Source organism: Mus caroli, chromosome 5, assembly GCF_900094665.2.
Source record: "Mus caroli chromosome 5, CAROLI_EIJ_v1.1, whole genome shotgun sequence".
In the NCBI taxonomy this organism is placed as follows: Eukaryota; Metazoa; Chordata; class Mammalia; order Rodentia; family Muridae; genus Mus; species Mus caroli.
Genome location: NC_034574.1, coordinates 98,870,433 through 98,885,034, shown reverse-complemented (window position 1 = coordinate 98,885,034; position 14,602 = coordinate 98,870,433). Strand labels below are relative to the sequence as shown.

Sequence of the window (14,602 nt, the reverse complement as noted above, 5' to 3'; positions counted from 1 at the left end):
TCCATGGCCTCTGCATCAGCTCCTGCTTCCTGACCTGCTCCCTTTGGTGATAAACAGCAGTATGGAAGTGTAAGCTGAATAAACTAAGGAAACTGTACGGTATTTCTCACTCAAACTATGTATAAGTTCAATTTCACATTTAAATGTTATTTGTTGGACAGGAACGTTCATGGAACTGGGACAAGATTCTTACGTGAAGAATTAGGAAGCCTGAGTTCTGTGTGGGTGTAAGAAACGCTGACCACCTCCCACCACCCTGGCGTGTGGATTTGCACTAAGTGTTAGTGAGTTTAATCATCGATCCCGTAAGCTCATCTTTTTGAATGCACGCTGGAAACCACGCTTCATTAGGAGCCTCTGAGACACCCAGCAGGAGAGAGAATGTTCACTGAGCTACTCGCAGAGAGAAGAAAGCAGTCTTGGGTGGAGCTCAGTCAGTAAGGTGCTTGTCTGCTGTGCAGGAGCCTGGGTTCCATCCACAGCACAGCATCGGTGGGTGAGGGGCTGGCATGAGGGCACCTGTCTAACCCAGTACTCCAGGGGTGGAGGCAAGAGTTTAAGTTTAATCAGAAGTTTAAGGCCACTTTCAGGTACACAAGAGTGCTAGACAAGCCTAGGCTAGAGACCCTGACTCAAAAAAAAAATGTTTAAATGAATAACCTGGATATAAATGTATACATATATGTACATGGCAATTAAATGGATGACCTGTGGATATAAGTGTATATGTATATGCAAATGACAACTCAATGAATGACTTGTGGATATACATGTATATATATATATATACACACACACACACGTGTGTGTGTGTGTGTGTGTACATGTCAATTAAATGAATACCTGTGGACATATGTGTGTATATATATATATGCACACGTCGATTAAATGAATGCCTATGGATATATGAGTATATGTGTATGCACATGGAAATTAAACGAATGATCTGTGGATATACATGTATACACATATGCACATGGCCATGTGGATTTAAAAGATAAACATGGCTAAAATATGCAAGCTAGGGCTGGAGAGATGCTGCCCAGTTAAAGATGCTGACCTCACTGCTCTCCAGAGGACCTGGGTTCTCTTCTCAGCACCCAGATGGTGGCTCACAGCCCATGTGAATTCCAGATTCCAGTTCCAGAGTCTGACACCCTCCCTGGACTCTGCAGGCACCAGGCATGCAAATGGTACACAGACATATGCAGACAAAACACCAATACACATAAAATAAAAACCTTTTTTAAAAGGAACAAAATGATGTGCCACTGAGCTACTTAACATTTTTAAAGTAACCAAAAAGAATATCATGTGTCATTTAAAGGTTTCCTAGAGGAAGAAATATATAAATACATGTGTATTAGAGAGACTAATAATTATTTCTCAGGAGAGGGAAAGAAACAAGATAGGGGCCTAACAGGGACCTCAGCTGATTCTGAAGTTATCCTAGGAGACTACATGCAAAGACAGCAAAGACTAACCACTAGTCCTGGTTCCTGTGCATGGGGTGCCCCTTACTCTTTGGGGATTTCTCTTTTAAATCACATCCCTTAGACTTCTTCTCAACTCATTTTCAACTAACAAAAAAATAAAAACTGCAGGGTGGAGGGGACTGGAGAGATGGCTTAGCTCTTAAAAGCACTGACTGCTGTTCCAGAGGTCCTGAGTTCAGTCCCCAGCAACCACGTGGTGGCTCACATCCATCTGTAATGGGATCTGATGCCCTCTTCTGGTGTGTCTGGAAACAGCAGCAGTATACTCATATACATAAAATAAATCTTTTAAAAATTAAAATAAAATAAATCTAAAAAACAAACAAACAGAACATCAGCTATGGAGGATGAAGCCTGTGGTTAAAATAAAGCAGGGGCCTGAGCACACCCGGCAAGGACTGCTCTATAATCTCTTGTGCTGCTCAGCACGAGACACTGTCTGCCACCCCTTATCAGGGGACAGGCAGGTCACCCCAGCCCTGGACCTGCAGTGTGAGATCATTGCACTCTGAGCAAATGTTCCCGGGTCACAGGCTCAACTCGGGATGCCTGAACCTTTAGCTCAACTTCAAATTTCTTTCCTGGTCTCTGTGGTAACCTTCAGAATTTTTACAAATTTTTCACAAGAGGGGTGAGTCAAATATCACTGTTTTCTTCACCGTGGTGTCAGCCAACACATTTTCATAGCACTCTTGTCCCAACACTTAAGAAATTGGACCAGAATCCCCAGTTTCAAGACCAGATTCACAAGCCCGGAAGGTTGACTTATTCAGTCCAGGTAATTGAAGATAGAAAACAAACTTTGCAGAAAATGAAAGCCAGATAGTTGTTAAGCATATTTCCAAATGCTTCACTGAGCTATGGTAGAAATGTAATTTAAAACCACTCTGGCTTTCCTCTGGCAGCAGTCATCAGGCGAGCCAAGATGGGTGCATACAAATACATCCAGGAGCTATGGAGGAAGAAGCAGTCCGACGTGATGCGACGTGATTCTGAGGGTCCGCTGCTGGCGATATCGCCAGCTCTCTGCGCTGAACAGGGTTCTCTGCCCCACCTGGCCTGATAAAGCGCGAAGACTGGATTACAAGACTAAGCAAGGCTATGTCATTTACAGGATTCCTGTCTGCCGTTGTGGTCGCAAACGCCTGGTTCCTAAGGGTGCCATCATGGTGTTAACCAGCTGAAATTTGCCCAAAGCCTTCAGTCTGTTGCTGAGGAGAGAGCTGGGCGCCATTATGGGGCTTTGAGAGTCCTGAATTCCTACTGGGCTGGTGAGGATTCCACATACAAAGTTTTTGAGGTTACCCTCATTGATCCACTCTCTAAAGCTATCAGCAGAAATCCTGACTGACACCCAGTGAATCACTAAACCAGTCCACAAGCACAGAGAGATGCGTGGGTTGATATCTGCTGGCCGAAAGAGCCGTGGCCTTGGAAAGTTCCACCACATGATTGGTGGTTCTCGCCGTGCAGTCTCGAGAAGGTGCAATAGTCTCCAGCTCCACTGTTACCGCTAATACACGTGATATCTGTAAAATTCATATTCAATAAACAATTTAGAACAGTAAAAAAAAAAAAAACCCACTCTGAAGTGTTTTCCTTTTTAACCCTTGGATGACTGAGGTCTTGCATCTTGAAAATGCCAGTTCATGATGAGCAGGTTGCTGGGGCCTCAGGCCTCCAGTACTGGAAGGAACATGCATGCATCAGTATGTTCCTGTGGAAGCTAATAGGACACAATCCATCAAATGTCCAAAAGTTCACTTCTGTTGACCAGCAGCTACATTCCTAGGACTTTATCCTTCAGACTTTTTGGACACGTGTGTGACGCCTCACAGGTACAAGGCAGTTCATGGCATTTATTTGTTTAAGGTCTCACTGTTGCCCAGGTTGACACTGAACTTGTAGTCCCATGACTTTAGCCTCCAGAATCCTGAGACTGTTGGCTCGTGCCTCCAGATCCAGCATCTCCCTGTTATCCTTGGTACAAGGTTTTAAATAGCAAAATATTAGAAACTTTAAATCACCACAAGTTGATGGGTAAATTAATTACATCACACAACATAAATAATACCACTGTAAAAAAAAACAAAAACAAAAACAAAAAAAAAAAAAACAGAGAGGACTAATGATTTGATGGTGAAACCTTTAAGTTCTATTATTATAAATGAAGAGCAGTGAGGGCCAGAGACACAGCTCAGTGACATTAGCCAAGACAGTGTAAGGACCTCAGTTCTATCCCAGGAACCGACATAAAAAAGCAGGGTGGACCTGTTACTCCAGGACACTTCAGGCAAGATGGGAGGTAGAGGCAGGAGAGTCACTCAGACACTACTTAGCCAGTGAGCCTGGATGTGTGTGCAGCACAAGATGGAAGTGAGACCTGACTCCCACTGATGGCTGACCACATGAGCACCGTGTCCTAAGCATGCCCCACTAATAATAATATATTTAATTAAATAAGTAAAACACAAACGGTGAGAGAACATCACTATCATCCATGGGAGAGGGAAAAGATAATAAAAGAATAGTAATCTTTCCTCCTATGAAAAATCGATTCTTTTCTCAGACTGTATATCAGAAAAGGGGAAATCCTGCTTACCACAGACCCCAGAAAGCCGAACCCAGCATCGGGAGCTGGGTGGAGAGGACAACTCTCTCTTCTGTGCTGTTTTGAATTTTGAACTATGTGAATTTTTAAAAGTAGGTTCAAATTTAACTAATTTTACCTAAATGATGAGAGATCTATGGTAGGTGTCCTACATTCCAACAGATGACTTCATACTGTAGAGGAGACACCTCACCCCACCCAAAAATAAAACATGAAGAGAGTAATCACTTGTCCCAAATCTCTCATTTTATCTACTCAAACAACTTCACCCACCAGATTTTCTTTAAAATCAAGCCCAATTTAGGACTCTATCAAATCTCTGCTTCAGGGAGTCCCGATTCAAACTTGTAACAATTATGAAAAGTCCAAGGTTTCTTTCTTGACCTGATTTTCAACTTGTGTGAAATCCACAGGATATCCCAAAAAACAAACAAACAAACAAACAAACAAACCTGTCTTTTGGCTCAAAACTATACTGATCTCAGTCATGTAAAACCAAAGTCGAATCTGAGCAATGTGAGTGTCACATTTTCAGTACTTTGAATCCAGCATGCATAAGCAGAAGTCCTCTGGTTGAGTCATGTACGAGTCCTTGAAGGCACTGCTCACCTCAGCAAACAGACACGGCTCATTTGTATCTGCTTATCGCTTTGTACGTTATCTTAGCCCATTAGCAAAGAGAGTCCTCTGTGGTAAAGAATTTTATAAAAAAAAAAAAAAAAAAAAAAAAACTTAAACCAAAAACCTCAAAATTGATACTTCTGGCTTTCGTATTAGATCTAACCAGGGTTTTAGACAGGAATTCTGAAATATGCGGATGAATCTTCATTTTGCTCTCGTCGCCACTGCAAGTTCTCTGTCTCTGCGGAAGTGTTACCGTAGCTCACCAGTGGGTCTACTGAACACCCACACATCCTGAGAATGGCCTCCTGGGTCTGTTCTCTGCCACAGGTCTACCTGTCACTCGGCACAAGCCTCTTAGCTGCTCCAGCTGCCTAGCTGGATCGGGGCAACAGGGTTTGATTTGGATCTCTGCTGTGACGTTTAAGTCTCTCTTATGAAAAAAAATCTTACTAAAATTTTGGGTATCTTGCTGAGATGTGCTAGAAAGCAGGAATGTTATCTCTTAGTTGAATCTGCATTGGCCTGTCACAGGGAACTTGAGGAGAGAGCAAAGCTGCCATTGGCGCAGAGCTGAAGACACCGAAGGAGAAAAAGAAGGGGACTCTCCCGGGTAGTCAGTGGATGTGTTTCCGGAAACAAGAAAATGTAATATCTTGGGAATGGGACAAGTTCCCACCTGGGTATTCCTTACAAAGATATGAAATGACTCTTTAAAAACACCTGCCGAGTAGACACTGCACCCGCCTCAGGAGGAGCCCCCAGAGCTGGCTTTGCAGCAAGCTTTCCGGCTTCCGGTCAGTACAAAAACATTATTCCATTTCTGCTGCTTCCCCATCCCGCAGGACTTAAGAAATGCGTTTTTACAATCTGTCTTTGCCATGGGCTCCCACCCCACTGCTTCCTCGCTTACGTGCTTCTGACTGATGCCGCTGGCAGCCTAGAGCCGCCTATGATAATAACTGTGACAGTCACTTTTCCTCTCAAGTTGTGGATTCATTAAAAAGAAAACATTGTTTCTCTCCAGGAAACAGGGTCAATCCCACACTGAATGTTTCCATTCCTCGGTTACAGGGATAAACATGAGTAGTACTAACCATACATGCGTGTGCAAGCACACACGTGCATGCGCACACGTATACTTCTGCAATGTCTATCTATGAGTGGCCAGTACCTCTACACACAGTGCACATTTTAAAAGGTTCTTAAAGAGAAAAACTCTTCATCATGTTATTAGCTCTATTTGTAACTTTGATTTTTCCTTTCCTAGAAATCCCTTCCTGCCCTGGCGTCATTCATAGTTTTCTTTGCTGGATTTTTTTCCCTGTTTTGAGACAGGCTTGAGCTCTGGGTATCAAATTTTATTCCAAACTTGTCATTCCTCCTTTGCTACATGGTGGGGTTAAAAATGTCCAAACTCACTTTTAATTTAGTTAGATAAATAAATAAATAAATAACGTGTCTCCAGGTTAAGACCCTGCATTCCAAGTTTCAGCCCAGAGTGAATTTGTATGGCCAAGTTATAAACCCCTGAAAATAGGAAACTAATGCCATGAGGATTTAAAATAATAGAAAATGTTTCACATAATATAAATCCATAAGCAGTGTATTATATTTAAGTCTTAATATCTACATACGTGGATTATCTATATCTTGACAATCACACAAAGTAATCTCACTCCCCCTCCCCTCTTGCTTCGACTCTGGCTTTCATTCCTATGTATTAACAATGCTCTGGGCCATAAAATACTGTATTAATATTAGTTTGTCACAGCAGACTAAATTTAGAACAACTCATTAATACAAGAGAGTTAGAGGCAGTCAGCCAAGAGTAGCAGGGACCATAATCTCTTAAGGCTATAAGTTATGCAGACATGCCACTTGAACTGGAGAGCCAGTAGTTCTTTTTGTTCCTAATAAGAGATTCTATTCGTTCTAAGATGATTCTAATTCTAATTAAGAAATGGGAGGAAAGGCAATTTTGCCGCCGTGTGTACAGTTGTGTGACTGGAGTCAACCTTACATCATCCCTCTTGGCTTCCTGGTCAAATGAGATTAGTGGTACCTGCATGGAGTGAATATTCTTCCTACCATCTACATGAAAAACAATGGCTTCCCTGTACATTTGCCCATGTGTCATCATAATCAATGCTCCTGGAAGACGCTGGATAATCGATGGTTTTAAAATGAACCTTTTATGGCTCAGAATCCTCCCAGTTAAGACAAAAAGTTTTGACTTTTTACAAATAAAAAAAAAAAAAAGTCTTTNAAATGGATACTTCTGGACCTGTTATGACTTTCTTTGGGCTTGTCAAATATTAATTTTTTTTAAATTTAGTTCCTTGCTAAGCTACAAATATTCATGTTTAACACAAGTAGCAAGCAGTTCGGGGCCCATGACTTGGTATGTACCTTTTGAATGATGCATAGAAAGCAGCAGTTAGCACAAAGAAAAGCCACCAGATTGGTCTCAGGGAAACCCAGTGTCTGAATTTTTCATGACTCCTCCAGCACTTAAAGAATAAAAAAAAAGAAAGAAAGAAACCTGGCTACTGGTGTTGGAAGGGCCGGAATCAGGAAGGTGAACGCTGGAAATATACAAGAGAATTTCAGCTTTGCCTGGGGAAAGCGAAAGGGGGTTTAAGCTGCTTAGGAGAAGGCCGGGCGAAGGGAGGGGCGGGGGGGGGGGGCGGTATTTTTTGCTTTGTTTTGGTATTTATAAACACTAGAGGAGCAAAACCAAAATCATGAAAATGTACACAGTCACGAGTCCCCGAGGACCCTNGAATAAAAAAAAAGAAAGAAAGAAACCTGGCTACTGGTGTTGGAAGGGCCGGAATCAGGAAGGTGAACGCTGGAAATATACAAGAGAATTTCAGCATTGCCTGGGGGGATCGAGAGGGGGTTTAAGCTGCTTAGGAGAAGGGGGGGGGGGGGGGGGGGGGGGGGGGGGGAGCGGTATTTTTTGCTTTGTTTTGGTATTTATAAACACTAGAGGAGCAAAACCAAAATCATGAAAATGTACACAGTCACGAGTCCCCGAGGACCCTCCTTTTTGAGTCTCTAAGGACACTCCAAACTTGCCTTCCCTTTGGGGTCCCGAGGCTTATTGCTAAACTTCCTTGAACCGCGCCTTTCCTGGCCTGCTTGTTCGTGCTCCCTCCAGAGGAAATGGGAAAGTAAAAGCGAATCACTTGTTTCCCTGGCTGCATTCTCAGACTTCTCTGTGGAATGAGGGCAAGGAGGTGGGAGGGGGGGGAGTGGGGAGGGGGGTGACGTCTTAATTACATAGATGCCCAGTGACGCCAGACTGAAGGGTGTTTCCAGTGTGATGAACTTGGCTGCATTGTATAGTGGTTTATTAGAAAATATCAATTGAATACAGGGTAACAAACAGAGTAACACTAAGAAAGGGGGGGCGGGGAATACAGCGTTTAAGTAACTGATGGCTTCACCTGCCGTCATCTCGTTAAGCTCTTAATGAGTTCCTTTCTATTCTTGGTCACATCTGATTTTTTTTTTTTTTTTTTTTTTTTTTTTTTTTTTTTGTATAAGTCCCTTTGAACAGCTGGGAGCAAGAACTGCCTTTGATCACAGAATTCTTCTGATTTTCACTCAAAACGAGGCCATTTTCATTCTGACTCGGGGTATTTTTATGAGTTTTATTTCCCCCAAGAACATTCCTGGGCATAGCTCTTCCAGGCCAGGAAGAGCCTGAACAATTAATGTATACATTTTTACATAAATGTTTATAAATTTAACAAAGGGAGAGAGCTTTGCCACAAGAAGGCCCTACTCTTTTGAAGGTGGTTTTCTAATGATGACCCTTGGCGTGTTGGACCACATGGGATTCCTCGGAGAAGAGTCGGATGAAAATTAGTCTATTCTCATTTCAAACAGAATTTCGCTGAAGTCCTGATCAGAGCATCAGCATGCAGTCCAGGGAGACAACATGCGCTACTCATTCACTCCGTAGCCTCCCTCTCCTGGTAATTGTTGCAGGAGCGCACAGTGACAAGACTCCGGGATGTGAGCGGCCTGGATGTACTCCGGCTGTTACGCTCTGTTTAAAGATTTAAACCATCGGGGTATGATAAGGCTTTTTGATGTTCATTGAACATGGAGCTTGGGTACAGAAGAAGGGGAAAGGGCTTCACCAGAAGGCAATCAGCTTTCAGAGCTGCAGTCAGACGGGGAGCGGTGGGGAAATCTCAGCCTCGGTGTAGCTTCCCAACAAAGGGAGATGAAAGAGGCAGGGTGAGACGGAGGCCAGGTCTGGCTGTGAGGCAGAACTCTCCGGATGAGAGTTCGATGCCTTCAAATGCAGCGAAAACATTTAGTGTTCCTCTTTCATTAAAACCCACTCAGGCATGGCAGGGAAGGCAGGGGCAGCAGCGGCAGGTGTAAATCTGAGGGGGCTTCAGTTGACCCTGGACTTGAAAGAACCTCCCGTGACTTATATTTTTGAAATTCCTTAATGAGTATTTACTTGCACTCAGAATGCAATTTCAGATTCACAGCCACAAACCTGGGAGAGGACAATCCTTAAAGTACATTCTTCAAGATCCTCACAACGCCATTTTCCCCTGAAGGTAGAAGATGAATATTTGTCTTGAAGAATATATAATCATCAATGAAAGAGTAACAGCACCGAAAGAACCCAAACCAATTTCTTCAGTGTCTCTGCTCTGGCAAAACAACAGCTTTCCGCCCTGCACACAGTGTATCGTATGGACCATGTCTCTAACTCCGCACGTTGTGTTAGTTAAACAAAATCCACGCAGCAGAAGCCAAAGACTTTAACAAATGTTTGTTGAATGAATGAATGGCCCTGGGAAATGACAAGATTCGCACACATTTTCTGTGATTCCATCTAAAGCAGGTAGGAGGTGCTAGGGAGATAGCTTAGCAGGTAAAAGCTTTTGCACTGAGCTCAAAAACTGGACTTCCATCCCCAGCACTTATTGAAAAACCTGGGCCTCCTGGCAAACACCTGGGATCCTAACACCAGGAAGGAGGAAACAGAAGAGATCCTGGGGTTTGAAGACATCTGCTCTCACCAGCTGGTGAGCTCTAGAGCAAGTGAGAGACCCCCATCTCAGAAAAAAATGGAGAGATTTCTGACATCAAACCTTAACCTAAACACACAAGAAAGAAAAGAAAGCAGAAAGGTGTGGCATTCTCATCCCACTGCTCCGTGGGGAGACAGGGAGGCAGACCTGACACTCCTGAACCTGAAGACTGCCTGGTCACTTACCAGAGGATTCTGGGAATCTTTTGTCACTTATTCTTCTCTTTCTCCAGACTAAAATCCATGTGATGATCAATACAATCTTTGACAAACATTCAAACTATACGGGAAAAACAAAAAACAAAAAGCAAAAACCTCTTGTTAACATTCTTGCTGCTGTTGGTATTTCTCTCAAAGACACTTCAACATGACAGAGAGGAGTTTAGAAATACATACTCACTAACACCATTTTAAAGTGAGCCTTAGACTGGAGAGATGGCTCAGTGGTTAAGAGCACTGGCTGCTCTTCCAAAGGATCTGGGTTCAGTTCTCAGCATCCACGTGGCAGCTCACAACTGTCTATAACTCCAGTTCCAGAGGATTCAACATCTTTAAACAGACACACATGCAGGCAAAACACCAATGCACATGAAATAAAAATAAATTTAAAAAGAAAAAAAAAAAAACAGTGAGTCTTATGGTGGGTATGTAACTCTGCTGGGAGATTACCTGCCAATTTGTAGAAATGGTCATAATTGGGACAGGGAGGAATATCTAAAACTGATTGCATAACCATAATGTCATTTGGTAGAAATCTCTTATAGTTCTAAGGGGTCTCTTATATGGGGAAGATGATAGTGTAGTGGTAGATCTGACCAATCTAGGCTCACAGATGTATTCATATTAATTGAGTTGTGTTTCATTGCCGGGGCTTAGTTGGGTTGGAGATTTAACGCAACACACACCTCTGGTTACATCAACAGCACTGCATAGCATAATGCTTCAAAAATGGAGGCAGGAGGATCAGAAGTCCATTGTTACCCTGGAATACACAGAAGCCAGTCTGGGATGCATGGGACCCTGACTCCAAAAATACAAATATAGGGGAGACTTCCTACTTCCTGGTGACATGAATAATACACACTGTGACCTCCCAACTTGCCCTGGTCTCATTGTGAGCTGTTGATCCCTCTCCCCACAATCATTCTTTCCTTAGAGGTGAGACCCTATCCTCTCTGATTTCTTCAAAGGAACTTGAAATGGGCCTGGCCACTCACATGGGCAGCCAGAGTAGATACTCCCCATGCTAGCCCAGAAAACAACATGTCCACCAAGCAGCACTGCAATCCAGGACCCATTTCACCACAGTGCTCAGTTCTGAACAGCATAAAGAACAGAGAGGCAAGGAGGCCTCCAAACCAACATTCCACAAGGCCATGGCCCAGCTGTGCCCAGGACCTACCACAGCCAGCCCAATCCCAGGAGATGGACCAAGCACCAGCTGTCAGTATTTAATCATGTATACCCTAAGCCAGGGGCTCCCATATGGTCCTCCCAGCAAACCTGAGAGAAAGGGGTGGCTTATGGGGATCCCTTTCCTTTTTGGCTATTGGCATAAAGTATTAAAAAATTGAAATCCACCAGAATTTTTATGTATTTCACTTTTCATTTTCTTCCCAGTAATCACTGGACCGGACTGAACTCAGTGTCCATTTCTCTGAGACCCACTCAGCTGCTCTGGGTCTCACAGTCCCTAACATTAGTGTCATTGGTGGGGGAAGTGAAGTGTGGCCCATTTTGTTCCATGGGCTAAGAGTCCTGCTAGCACCAGCTGCTGACCCTGAAGTCTCTGTGAGAAACCACAGATCTGACATTTCCCCTAGCCTTCCTGCTCCTGGTCCTGGAGCCTGTTAGCCATCAGCCATTAACGCAAGAGTCCATTTAGCGCAACTCAAATCCAGAAAACTCAAGGACCAAATAGCTTGCCCTAAGACTGGACACAAAGGAACTACCAGTCTCTTTCCTCTTGAGCTGCCCAGCATGCTCAAGAAAAGCTCAGCCTCTGAAACCAACTGATGGTTGATATAACTAAACCCCTTCCTAAGATGTCCAGTGTCAGACTCAACCTGCTGAAAACACAACCATCCGAGGGCTGAGGAAAGCAAGCTTGTACCGGCTGCCTTTCTTTCTTGCCCTTCTGGGTACACTAAGAAAAAACTCTCTTCAAAAAATCAATAACTCAGATTGTGCCCAGCAGTCCCCCATTACAGAATTAAATCCATATGCCAACACAAAAACAATGAAGAGACCCAACTAGCAAGGGACACATCTGCTTTGTTTGACTTTAGCTGCCAGGGAATGAGACCACAAGACTGGATATAATTTAATGCAAACCTTGGCCTATCCTGGTCATGCATATGACTGACCCTCGGGGCACGACCATCAATTTTCTATTAAAGATCAGAGATTTGACATATCAAAGTCAACATGTAGCTGAATAAGTCCAGTAACTTGATAATACTTCTTTTGTGGATTTCACAGTGGCTTTTCGCTAAAGTATCAGAAAGGTAGCCGATTTCAATCCTGACCCGCCAAGATCTGAATATGAAATGAAGGATTTCAGCTTGATCTCCCCACGATGTGAGGATGAACATTCTGGTAAATGTTAACTTAGTGCTCTGAATAGCTCAGTAATAGATGGGTTTAGGCAGTAATAGGTTTAAAATGTCAACTTATTGAATAATAATTTCATGTTGTACAAATACTATGTGTAAGAAGGGATTTGTTTTGCAAATTTTGAAATAAATGAATGGATTTATAATGCCCTTGACTGTCTCACTGTTTCTGAAAATAATCTAATAGGAGAATGAAAATTTGGGGGTGCTTTCTCCGGGCTTGTTTTTCTGCATTTGTTTCCATGTGGTTTTTATAATTACAGGGCCTTTCTGAATCCGGGTCCTTAATTGAGTTCTCCCCTACTTTGGTCCCCAAAGCCAGGATGATGGCTTTCTGTTCTAGTAAAAATAAAAACTCAATTATCCTTGCCTATAAAAGGTTTCATGACACCAATACCATCAAAACCTTGCACCGACCCAGCTGTAAAATGCTCAACTGTTCAAAACACAGGAACTGGGGGAAAGTCAGCTTCCGTAACTGAACTCAGCCCTTCAGTCCAATTACAAGATGACAGCTAGACAAATCCTAGAGGGACACAAGTGTGGGGAAAGACGAATTGTAGTGAGGGCCTGGGACAAACACCTGAGCCATGGGCTGTGGGAAAGGTCCCTGGATTCTGTAGCTGACCACCCCCCCCCACCTCCCTACCCCTGACACACATACACACACTTCCCATAATGCTGGCTGAAATAAATATGCTTTGTTGAGGAACCATCAGTGAGCTGGCTGAGTGTTTCAGATCAGGTATTTTTCTCCTCTGTGTCTCTGACATCTCAGGAGGGGAAGCCCACATGCCTGCCAAGCCAAGTAACTCTTGGTCTCTGAGAAAACAGGCACCAACACTTTCTGTTGGTGCAAAGACGCTCACATCTGGTGACATCTACTAGATCTGCTCTACACACTCTTGCAACATAGTCTTGTCTGAGTTCCCTCAAAGCTATCCATAAAATAAGATCATGAAACTAGTTTTTTTTTAAAAGATTTATTTATTTATGCATCCGATCTCATTACAGATGGTTATAAGCCACCACATGGTTGCTGGGATTTGAACTCAAGGACCTCTGGAAGAGCAGTCAGTGTGCTTAACCATTGAGCCATCTCTCCAACCCCCATGATACTAGCTGTTAAACTGGAAGAAGAAAACATTAGTAAGAGAGTAAGTTGGGGGGAGGGGTGGTGGCAGCCAGTATAGAGTACAGTGTCAAGCATGTTATCACTATGGGTAACAGGAATTTAGTTCCTCCTAGGACACCCTGATTTGGTATAAAACACCCTTAAGCAAGGTTTTAGGGGCTGTCCTCAGCACTGTGACCAAATACTCAACAAGGAACAATCTAAGGAGGTCGGGTTTGACTCGCTGTTGGGGTTCGTGGCTCATCCTGCTGGGAAGGCATGGCTGCAGGAAAGGCTCTCTACTATGACCTCAGAACTTCCCTACATCTCGGGAGATCAGAAAGCAAAGGAAAGGGGACATAGGCATCAAGCTAGCTTTCTGCTTTTCCTCTTTTTATTCATTCCAAGACACAACTGGTGGGATCCTGCCACATTCACAGTGGGTCTTCCCTCCACAGCAAACACCTGCACAGGCACAGACACAGACACAAGTGTATCTCTGTGTCTTCTGTCTTCTAAACCCAGTGACGTTAACAGGGAAGAGCACTCATCCCAGAGTAAGGGATCCTAGGAGCTTCTACAACTCTTATTGTCATTAATGGAAGTTGGCTCTTGGGGACAGTAACTCCTTGGTACTTCTGGCCTAGTGTATGGAGGAGCAGGGTCTTCAGGAGGCTGAAGAGATTCTCAGTGACAGGAGTCACTGCTGGAAGTCAGAAGCCAGGTACCGTGCACTGAAGTGAAGACAGGGAGAAGGGTGGTGGCCAACAGCCTCTGCTGCAGACCTGACCCTTTCTTAACCATTGATGCTTTCCTGTTGGTTTTCAACTTATAAAGTAAAGTGGCGTATAATAAGTTTAAGCAGTAGGCATGAGTAGATCTTCCTTTCCTCCTTTCTTTTTCCTTCCTTTCTTTCCTCCTTTCTTTATTTAAAGACTTTCTTCTTCCCAGACATTCAGTCTTATTCTCCAAAGTAAGCACATTTTAGCTGCTTCTGACTCTCTTTGTAAATCTTATGTTCCCAAACATACCACACACACACCACACACACACACCACACACACACACACACAC

The 14,602-nt window shown here is 43.5% G+C and overlaps 1 pseudogene; it reads left to right on the top strand.

Annotated features, from left to right (window-relative positions):
* The first annotated feature begins 2,410 nt into the window (after positions 1–2,410).
* On the top strand, positions 2,411–3,013 carry LOC110295412 (annotated as a pseudogene).
* The last annotated feature ends 11,589 nt before the right edge of the window (positions 3,014–14,602 follow it).